This window comes from Telopea speciosissima, chromosome 10 (genome assembly GCF_018873765.1).
Source record: "Telopea speciosissima isolate NSW1024214 ecotype Mountain lineage chromosome 10, Tspe_v1, whole genome shotgun sequence".
Taxonomy (NCBI): domain Eukaryota; kingdom Viridiplantae; phylum Streptophyta; class Magnoliopsida; order Proteales; family Proteaceae; genus Telopea; species Telopea speciosissima.
Genome location: NC_057925.1, coordinates 29,049,717 through 29,061,382, shown reverse-complemented (window position 1 = coordinate 29,061,382; position 11,666 = coordinate 29,049,717).

Sequence of the window (11,666 nt, the reverse complement as noted above, 5' to 3'; positions counted from 1 at the left end):
GATAAAAGCGGAGAGACACCGACCGTATGGTTTATTACAGTCACTTCCCATACCTGAGTGGAAATGGGAAAGAATCACTATAGCTTTCGGGACAAGCTTGCCCAACACCAGAAAGGGCATGAATGCAATTTGGGTGATCATAGACGGACTGACTAAGGCAGCTCACTTCATACCAATTAAAATAAGTTATCCAATGGAGAAGCTTGCCCAGATATACATTGACAACATAGTCCGCTTACATGGTGTGCCTGTCAGTATTGTGTCTAACAGAGATCCTCGATTTACATCAAGGTTTTGGAGAAGTCTACAAAAGGCATTGGGATCACAACTAAACCTTAGTACAGCTTTTCATCCGCAGATGGATGGATAGTCAGAAAGAACCATCTAGACTCTGGAGGACATGCTGTAAGCCTGTGTTTTGGAAATGAATGATAGTTGGGATGCCCACATACTGTTGGTGGAATTTGCATACAATAATAGCTATCACTCCACCATTGGTATGGCACCATTCGAAGCACTTTATGGCAGAAAGTGTCAAACCCCGCTCTACTGGGATGAAGTTGGTGAGCGGAAATATCTCGGACCTGAGATGATATAAGCGACCTGCGACAAGGTAGATGTCATAAGAGAAAAGATTAAGACAGCCCAGTTGAGACAGAAGAGTTATGCGGATAACCGAAGGAAGGATATTGAATTTGAGGCCGGAGAAAAAGTATTCCTTCGTGTGTCTCCAACTAAAGGATTGCTACGTTTCAACAAGAAGGGCAAGTTGAGCCCAAGATTCATTGGTCCCTATGAGATTCTTCATAGAGTAGGACCCGTAGCATATAGGTTGGCCCTACCGCCATCTTTATCAGGTGTCCATGATGTCTTCCATGTGTCCATGCTAAGGAAATACATAAACAACCCGACACATGTGTTATCAACTGAACCTGAACAGTTGGATGTGGACATGACCTATGAAGAACATCCCACGGAGATACTGGACAGAAAAGAGCATAACCTCCGCAACCGCACCGTTGCTTTCGTGAAAGTTTGATGGGGAAATAACCTAGTAGAAGAAGCATCATGGGAACGTGAGGAAGAAATGAGGGAGAAGTATCCTCAACTTTTTGAATTATCAGGTAAGCAAATTTCGAGGACAAAATTTTTGTAAGGTGGGGAGAAATGTCAAACCCTGCCCCCTGACTGGTTGGAATCTGATTGAAGTGCAGGAACCGCTGACTTGGCAACCGGGATCATTGTGGAGCATTGCTCCAGTGACATGGATTAATGAAGGAACCCAGTGCTTATCCTCCAATATACCTGTTAGAAGATGGATAGCAGACCCCTACACCTACACAGCTCATAGATTGATGCATGACTTGGATTCCAGGTAATCACTCTCCTCCCTAAAATAGTGGGACCCACCTCTGAAAAAATCATGTAAGAACCTATGGTGGGCATGTGGGGACAGTACCCTAACTCAGGGTCAAACCCCTGTGCATTTCCCCTTCGAATTCATGCTGCTGGAATTCACTGGGCCATGCACTGGGCGATGCAGCAAGGCCCAGTGACAAGGCCGAGTGGCTGATTTTGACTATTTTTAATTATTTAAAATGTGGGGACACCAAACTTGACCATGGACACTCTCCAGTGATAGAGGGGACTCTGAGGGACCACCTCATATCCCTAGTTCAGTATGGACCCCACCAGTGGACCCAGAACTAAACAGAATCAGTTTAAAAATGGATTTTTAAAAGAAGCCTAAGAAGGCAAACAGGCCTTAGTTGGCCTTAGGCCTATAAATAGGAGGCCTTGGGTTCATTTTAGAACCCTTGGAAGAACTGAATCCGAAAGAGAGAAGAGAGGAAAGAAAGGAGAGAAAGAAGAATAAGAAGAGGAAGGAAGAAGGAAAGAAGGAGAGGGCTGCTGCCAGCTCCATCCCAAGCTGATTCGAGCCCCTTCTCATCCTATTTCAGGTATGAAAACCCCATAGATACCTACTGTTCACTGTTCTTTTACCCTGCATGCTGTGTTTTACAACCCTGGGCAGCCCAGACAAGCTAGGGTTCGCCCAGTCTTGGTCCAGATCAGCCATGCAGACCTTATGCATGGTGGATCTGGGAATTTTATGGAAAATAAATATTCAGATGTGTTGCTGCCATGGCCGAAACCTGGCTGTGCCCACCTGCACTGCCAAATGGCCTTATTGGCCAGTGTTTTGGAACCCTGGGTACTGGATAAGGCTGCAGAGGCCAAACCCTAGGTGGTTGCAGCCTTGAACCATGATTTTCTATGTATTACCTACTCTGCATGAGGTTGAAACCAAGTTCTCAGATTTGCAAAACCCTAAATACTATTCATCAGGGTTATTTGGGCAGCCATAGATAGGCTGACTGGAACCCTGATGAAGGAATCGATTGGATCATGAGACAGACCATTGCAAGGGCTACCCTGATCCCCAAACATGTAGAGGATCAAGTGTGGGCCCAGCCCTGCAGGTCCAACCTTGGGAACTCAGTCCAAGATCGATTCTGCAGGCACTGGGCAATGCAGCAAGGCCCAGTGCAAGGCCCAGCGATGGAATCTTTCTGAAATAAAGGGGCAGATCTATAATTTCCTGATGGACTTAATCCCTGGACATTGTGGGATGTGGGAAATGATAAAAATGACCTTCCCCCAGATCTGTCAGTATGTGAAAAATATTTGGAACCCTAAGTGGGCCCCGTGGGCGGCTGTGCAATGCTGTGTTTGATTCTACAGTACTGTCCTAAGTTGGACAGCAGTGTATTTGAGCCATAAATTGTAATGGGACTGAATCTGACCTTGTGGTAGGTCTGGGTACAGAAAAAGACCTAATTACCCTTATTCCCTTGGCACTGGCTCATGCACCGGGACATGACCCAAGACCCAGTGCAAGGCCCGATGTTTCCAAATGAGACCAACTAAACCCCGGGTCAATCCAATAAGTTAGGGTAACCCTAGGGCACCAGTGTAGGGCTAATAACTGAATTAAACAATGCTTGATTTTGTGTTTAGGATCTGATCCCGTGCTCGAGGTCAATAACCAAACAACTGCTGGAATTGAATTTGTGACTGAGTGCCTAGAGCCAAGTACTGATGAGTGAATAATACTATCGTATGTGCAAATGTAATTATGATCTGATGTCGGCTATTAATAACTGAATTATGAATGCTATGTTATTACTTATAATTTAAGTTACTCAAATCACTGCATAATGATTGTCTGTTGATCAACACTTTGAATTCTATATGATGACTGTGTTTGTTAGACTAGATGCCGTACTCGGCTTGGAAATGGGGCCTGTGGTAGCCCGTATTATGGGGTACGGTTGACACCGCTAGACTCATACGATGACATATAGACATGGGGCTAGAGTTTCATCACCCGTGCCACGAACCCTTGCTAACAGGGGTGAAGGTGTTAGATGCCAGTGGGGACAATTATCAGGGAGTGAGAAAAAAAACTAATAAAAGAACACCGGAATGGTGCATAAATAAAAGAACATCGGAATGGTGCATGAGGGAAGAAACAGTGGTTCCCCTGGATAATCACAGAGGGCTGGTTGGGCTGACCTAGGTAGGGGGGAGTGTCAGAGCTAACCAGCCTTCTCTGACAACTTAATGGATGTATCGTGGGAAGGGGTTAAAAGTCTACACCAGGGATACATGTATTGAGGATTGTAGTGGCACAGACCTAACTTAGCTGTAATGGTAGGTGGCTAATAATAAAATTGGACTTGCATATCATGTAGATCATGTGAACTGTGGATTGTGATTGCATATGCATGCATGATGGATGTTATTTGCTCACAAGCTCGGTGGGGCTCACACTCTATTATATATTGTTTCTTTCTTAGATGATCCTGCAAGTGGATGTCGCTATGGCATGGAGGGCTATCTCGAGGAGGAGAGTCCTGGTTGTTATGATGATGTTGGTGTGGACTCCGATGGAGGTCATACCGATTCTGCGTACTTTCTCGGTGGTTGTGGATGAAGACTGTTGAGGAGTACTTCTGATGTTTTGTGTTGGGAACTCCTTTTTGTTTTGATAGGAGGTTTCCTGTTTGGACCATGGATCGGTTTTAGTTATTTTTTTTTCTTTCTTTCTTTTGGGGTTGGGTACCCTAACCCTATACATTATTATCTATGTAGTACTATACTTATCAGCTTTTGTTTTCTTTGTTGTGGGTTATGTGTGTCGGGGAAATGTTCAAACAAAGCTTATTATGTATATATTATCACCATTTCCTGTATCGCTATGCTTCCGTTTGTTTTTTTTAAATTTGTAGATGTTCTGCATAACTTTGATCTTACTTTTGGTTAAGACGTGGTTGTGGTTCATGAATGTAAGCACTGCTTCTAGATCCGTGGGATTTGGCAGATTGTCGTTATGCAATTTGGGTCACCTACCCAATCCTCCTAGGGGGTGGTTTGGGGTGTGACATTGCAAGAGGATGTTCCTTGTCAAGACCCAACATTTATGATCCAACCTACAAGACAAGGGAGGAAGTTATCGAATTCTCAAATTTATAGGGCTATCCTACTTGCCCAAACTAAGGAAAATGAGAAGAAAAGAAAGGAGTTGGAAGCTCTAAGGCAAAGGCCGAATGAAGGCTTCTTCGTCTTCGTCAAAAGATTTTGAGAAGAAGCAGACCAGATGCAACCTCGCCTAATGGAGGAAGAGAAAGTGGGCACAATCCTGAAAAACCTACATGGAGTATATCATGAACATCTCTACCCCCAGAGGCGTGAGATATTGGAAGCATTCGCCACCCTAAAGGGGTCACTGGATGAAAATGAACTTGACTCCCCGAGATCATCCATGGAATCTGTTAATGCATTGGAAGAAGGGATAACAGGTTTAGACCCAACCACTCTGATTCGGCCAATAGGGGGTCCCTTAACGGAATTAAGAAGAATTTGGAGGGATAAGGTGCGTCTCATATGGAAAATGGACCTCCTAGTAGAAGCTAGAACCAACATCAACAATTTCTTAAGAGACATGTACAGAAGACAAATGGTTGAAGCTCAACCAACACCTTTTTGTGGCCAAAGTCGATACGCTCAGAAGAGGAGAGCAAAAAGGATGATGGTATGTGTTTACTGTGCAAGAACCAACTGCAATGGAAAATTCAGAGAAGGAGGACAACGGTGTGACCGAGGGAAGGGACTAGCCTACGACCATCACGCGATGAAGCTAGAATACCTAGAGAATGGATTAGATAGCCTTGGGCCTCATGCACAATTGAGTAAGTTCGGGTTCACCGACTACGAGATCAACCACATGGCATATGTGGAAAACTCAGAAGACGAAGATGAATGCACTAACCCGACGGTTCACATTCAACCCATTTGGGGGAATGCCACTTGAAGATAATATGAAAATCATTGAGGATGTCACACCAAGCTTGATCCAAGTTGTATTGGCGATGACCATTGGCGAGACTCTCTCTGGAGACACCTTCCTTATCCAGATGGGAGGAAGTGTCACACCCTAAACCACCCCCTGGGAGGATTAGCTAGGTGACCGAATTGCACAGTAGCAATCCGCCAAACACCAAGGATCTAGAAGCCGTTAATCCATTCACAAACACACACACACATCCTCAATAATGCAAGATGTAAAACACAAAATGCTGTGGAAAACTAATATTTACATTAAACTTTAAAGGAAACAAAAGGAAAGCATATATAAAACCATCATTGTTTTAGTTCTCTCTCTCTATCAACAACAACAGTCCCACCTCTATCCAAGCCAGTTTTACAAAAGAATATAAATAGGGCAAGGCAACCTGAGCCCCAAAATAAAGCTATACAAAGGAGGGAATCCTAACATAACCAAAAGAATCCCATGGTCAGAAATAGAGTTAGCTACCCACCCATCACGGGTCCTCATCAACTATCACCAAAAATACTCACACCAGAGGTATGACCTTCGTCCGGATCCACACCAAAATTTTTATAATAACCAAAACCCACCTCTATGAGATGAGCCTCCCCGCCACAGAGACATCCACCTGCAGGATCATCTAACAAATGCATATACAAAAGAGTGTGAGCTCCACCGAGCTAGTGAATGAAAGCATAATGATGTATGTACATGTAAGCACAACCATATGAGTCCTACATGAAGTACAATTCATTTTATTTATTAGCCACCTAACATCACAACTAAGGCAAGTAGAGTACTACTACAATCCCCAAGACATGAATCCTTGGTGTAGGCTTTTAACCCCTTCCCGTGATACACCCATAGAGTTGTTGGAGAGGACCGATCAGCTCCCGCATCAGTCTCCAAGGTCATCCCGACCAGCCCTCTGGGATTAACCTATGAGGCATCCAGCCTCATTTCAACATAATACATTTCTTTTGCTGGCATATAGCCTCATAACCACCCTTTTAGTGCAAAATATTTCCATCTCTTTTCTCATTCTTTCTTTTCCTTTTTCTCTTTCATATGGTTACTCTCATAGGCATCCAACACCTTAACCCATGTTGGCAAGGGTGCGTAGCATAGGTGATGATAATCTAGCCCAATGTATCCTATATGGCATAGTATGAGTCGGGTAGTGTCAACCGCATCCCATTCTACGGGCTACCACAGGCCTCATTTCCAAGTTGGGTACGACATCTAGTCTAGCAGTTCACATACAAGCATTCATTATTCATTTTTAGTATTCATCAATTAGGCATTCCATATTTAATAGAGCATAAAGCAATTGAAATAAGTGAATAGAGTAAATAGCATTGTTGTAATTGTCACGACTCGTTGGTCATGTTACATTTACACACATGGTGTACTTTAACTCACTTTGCTCTAGTACTACTGGCTCAGCTGTCAGCTTGTCTCGACTGGTAACTGGCACTACACCTCGAGCTCAGAATCAAAACCTAGATTATCGGATCATAAAAGGGTGTCAAACAAGGTTCAAGATTACAATAGTGTCCTAGAGTTGGTCTAGGCTTAATTAGACTGTCTCTGTATGTATACAGGTATTGCTAGATTTCTCTGGGTCTTGTATTGGGCTTTCGGGTCCATCTCCTGGTGCATCATCCAGAGATGAAGGATTCACTTATTTTAGTATTTCCACAGCATGGTCTGCCTATGCATGGCCCTATCAGCCTCATAAACCAATGCAAAGGCTTACAACCCAGTTGAAACCAATTCTGTGTATGGTTACCTGGCCCTATGGGGCCCACTTGAGCAACCAATGTACAGATGATAGCAAGGACAATTGGGGAAGGGTATTTTGGCCATTTACATCCTCCCCATGCTGTCCTAGGCCCATTGATGAAGGTCCAAAAAGTAGAATTCATGTATGAGTCTAAAAACCATCTCTGGGCGATTGGACAATCGTCCAGTGCTTCGCCGAGAGCCTGTTTAACACGAGATTCAATTCCATTTCTTGAATTCCACAGTAGGGCTGGCCATGATTTCTATTAGGGGAGTATGTAGGATGGTCATGGACCTAAATTAGAGCTAAATGCAGTGGTCTAAATGGATTCAAGCTTGGTTTACTCATTTGGAAGCTAAGGTGAGCTCTAATAGCACAGAGAATGGCTGTCCAGGCTGAGTTCCAGCTTTGGATCCAACTTTGGCTGCATGCAAGGCTTGATTTACATATATTTACATAAAATAAATCTGGTCTTATGCTGAAGTGTGAAGAAATCCCATTGCATGCAGAGATCCATGCCCAGATTGCATGCTCTGGGTGCAAGTTTGTAGTGCAGCTCTTCTCAGAGATTGATTTCGGTTTCTACTGCACCAATAGCATCATATCAGTCCATTTGATTGTCAAATCTTGGATGCAAGATCCCAAGCTTCCCTAAGCATCCAAGTTGTGCTCTGAGCTCTATTGGTCAGAGACACACCAGCCTAGCCCAAGAACTGGGGTCTATCATAGTGAACAATAGTTCACAGGGACAGGGATCTTACCTTTGATCTTGTATGTAGGCTGGGATCAATGTCAAAGGCAGCCCTGGTCTCTCCTTCCTCCCTTTCTCCTTCTCCTTCCCTTTCTTACTCTTCTTCTTTCTTCTCCTTCTCTTTTTCTCATTCTCTTTTAGTAGCAGCAGTAGGAACGAATGGGAGGCTGGTCCCCTCCTATTTATAGTTTTAGGACAACTAAGGCCTGTTTGGCCATAGGTCCCTACTCCCAAGAATACATTTTTTAGTGCATTCTGGGCCATTCTGGCTGCATAGGTGGGGTCCACATGATTCCAGAGGTGGGTAATGGTTTCTAAAATTCCCATCTACCTCTAGAGGGTGTTCACAGGCTATATGCATGGTTCCCAGGTGTCTGGAGTCCAATAAGTCAGTTTCAGGCACTCTGGGTGTTTCACTGGGCCTTTGGGCGAATAGCCTAGTGCATCGCCCAGAGAATGCAATCTTGTTGTTTTTGCCTTGGGCTAGCACAGGTGCTAGGCCTATCGCTTGGGCACTGTGCCAACACCCCTTCCAACACCAAATACATATCTAAATAAGTGTGGGCGCCACATATTTGGGTAGGAGAGAGATTACCTGGAGCTAGAGCTACACATCAGGCTGTGAGCAGAGCAGTTGCATGAGTCTGCAACCCATCTTCTAATAGGTATATATGATGACATTGTCGGAGGCTCTCCACTAAATTTAACCACTAGGGTGATGCTCCACAATGTGTTTCGGTGATTGGTCATAGGTTTCTGTCCTTCAATCAAAATCCTAGTTAGTCTGGGGCAGGTTTGACATTCCTCCCCACCTTATAAAAATTTCATCCTCTAAATTGGCTTACCTAGTAGTTCGAAGAGTTGAGGATACTTTTCTCACATTTTCTCTTTGCATTCCCATGATGCTTCCTTCATGGGACAGTTTTCCCACCGAACCTTCACGAATGCGACTGTGCAATTATGAAGATTATGCTCCTTTCTGTCTAGTATCTCTGTCAGCTGCTCTTCGTAGGTCATATCAGTATCCAGTTGTTCGGGTTCAGCTGAGAGCACATGTGCCAAGTTGTTGATGTACTTCCTTAGCATTGACACATAGAAAACATCATGGATGCCTTGCAAGGACGGCGATGGTGCAATTCGATATGCTATGGGTCCCACTCTATTGAGGACTTCATATGGACCGATATACCTTGGGCTTAGTTTACCCTTCTTGTTGAAGCGTAGTAGCCCCTTCATTGGAGAGACTCGAAGGAATACCTTCATCGACTCCAACTTCAATGTCCTTCCTTCGATTATCGGCGTAACTCTTTTGTTTGGTTGGGTCGCCTTAATCTTTTCTCTTATCGCATCTACCTTCTCATAGGTTGCCTGTATCATTTTAGGCCCAAGATACTTCCATTCTCTAACTTTGTCCCAATATAACGGTGTGCGGCACTTTCGACCATATAAGGCTTCGTAAGGTGCCATGCCAATGGTAGAGTGGTAGCTATTATTGTAAGCAAATTCTACCAAGGGAATGTGGGCGTCCCAACTGTATTTCATTTCTAATATAAGCCTCTGAGCATGTCTTCTAGAGTCTGAATGGTTCTTTCAGACTGTCCATCCGTTTTGGGGATGGAAGGCCGTGCTGAGATTTAGTTGGGATCTAAGTGCCTATTGCAGGCTCTTCCAGAATCTTGAAGTGAATTATGGGTCCCTATCGGACACGATGCTGATGGCCATGCCATGCAGGTGAATTACATTTTCAATATATTGTTGGGCAAGCTTTTCCATTGAGTAGGTTATCTTGATGGGGATAAAGTGAGCTGCCTTCATTAGTCCATCAACTATCACCCAAATTGCATTCATCCCTTTCCGGGTGTTGGGTAGATTGGTCACGAAATCTATGGTAATTTTTCACATTTCCACTTGGGAATAGGAAGTGGCTGCAATAACCCATACAACCTGTGTCTTTTCGCCTTTCTTTGCTAAACAGGTGGAGGCCCCCAAAGTTTGGATAGCAAACCAGCCCTTTTTCATTCTCTGTGTGATTCAGTGGGTGATGTGTGCATTGCCCAGTGCATCACCCAGAGCCTGTTTGAAACGTGAACAGGCTCCAAAATTGGATTTTTGCACCATAGGCAGTGCCTAGGTTGACCCACCACGCATGTAAGGTGATTGTGGGCCCCATGAGGAGTAGTTTTTAGTGGTCCATGTGGATCATGACCTGGGCCCACCATTTGGCACCAAGAGCTGTCCAGTCAGCATAGAGAATAGTAGCCCAGCTAAGTTCTAGCTTTAGAACACGGTTTGGGATGCATGCAAGGATAGATTTATGTGTATAATCATGGTGGTAGGCTGTCCATACATAAATCTACTAAGTAAGGGCTAGCTTGTATGCTCAGATCTAAGTCCAGACTAAAGGATCTGGGTGGAAAAATCACCTAAAAATGCTTAGATCTTTCATGCAATAGGTTTGCATGTCAGATCTAAGGCAGTGCAAGCCCCCAGGTGTTCTGGGTTGTCCTTGACCAGATTCACTTCAAAAAGCACAAAGATCTAAAGGAGAGAATAGTAGACAGTTGCAGTAGCAGTTAAAGGCATGGATTTACCTGAGATTGGTCTCAGTATGCTGTTGGAACTGAGTTTGGGTGCAAGGTATGCACTCCCTCCTTCGTTCCTCTTCTCCTTCTTTTCCTTCTCCTTTTCTCTCTTTTCTCTCTTCTCTTTCTCCCCACGATTTCAATAGTGTAAGGATTATAATGTTGGGCTGGGTCTGTCTGTTTATAGATCAGCCCAACTTAGGGCTTGTTTGGTAGCTTCATTCTGGCCACTCTGGTGGGGTCCATAGGGGTCTGAGGGTATGTGATGGTTCCCAAGGCTCCCATACCCCTAGAGGGTGTCCATGGTCTATATAAGTGTTCCCCACTTGTCTAGAGTTTAAAATAATCAGTTTTACCACTCTGGGCGATTCACTGGGTGATGTGTGTATCGCCCAGTGCATCACCTGGAAAATACACCAAAGTTGTAATCTCACTGTGTTTGCATAGGGGCTTGACCTAGGGCTTAGGCCCCACACCTATACCTCACCCAGGGTCAAATACACATCTTTCCAAGTGTGGGCCCCTTTTATGGAGAGGAGAGAGAAGACTTGGAGGTTATACAGTACATTATGCTATGGGCAGTGCAACTGCAAGGGTCTACAATCCATCATCTGACAGGTATGTGGGAGGACATCTTCGGAGGTTCTCCATTAAATTCAATCACTGGAGTAATACTCCACAGTGTGTTTGGATGTCTTATCAGTGGTCCCTGTCCTTCATTCAAAATTTCCAACCAGTTAGGGGTGGGTTTGATATTGGGTGTGAGAACAGCATTGAAGTCCCCAACCATTGTCCATGGGTCAGCTCTAAGCGAAAGACTCATCAATCCCAACCATAATTTCCTGTGGTCTGCTCTAAAATAGCTTGCATGGTTGCAAAGATAAAACCCTTTTGCCCTGTCATTCTATCGAAAATGAGAGCTATTGGTCTGATTCTAAGATTATACAGGGTCGAGCTAATGAAGACCTCCAAACAACCCATAAATTGGAAAGGTGTGGTGGCAATCTCCAATTGGCTGGAAACTCAATATTGGAGAAAGAAAGTATTCATAAAATAAAATCCCAACAAAAAAAAAATTTAGCTAAACTTAAACTATCTAATCTAAAATTTTAATTTAAAAATCTTAAGTCAAGAGTCCTTTTAAAATATTTT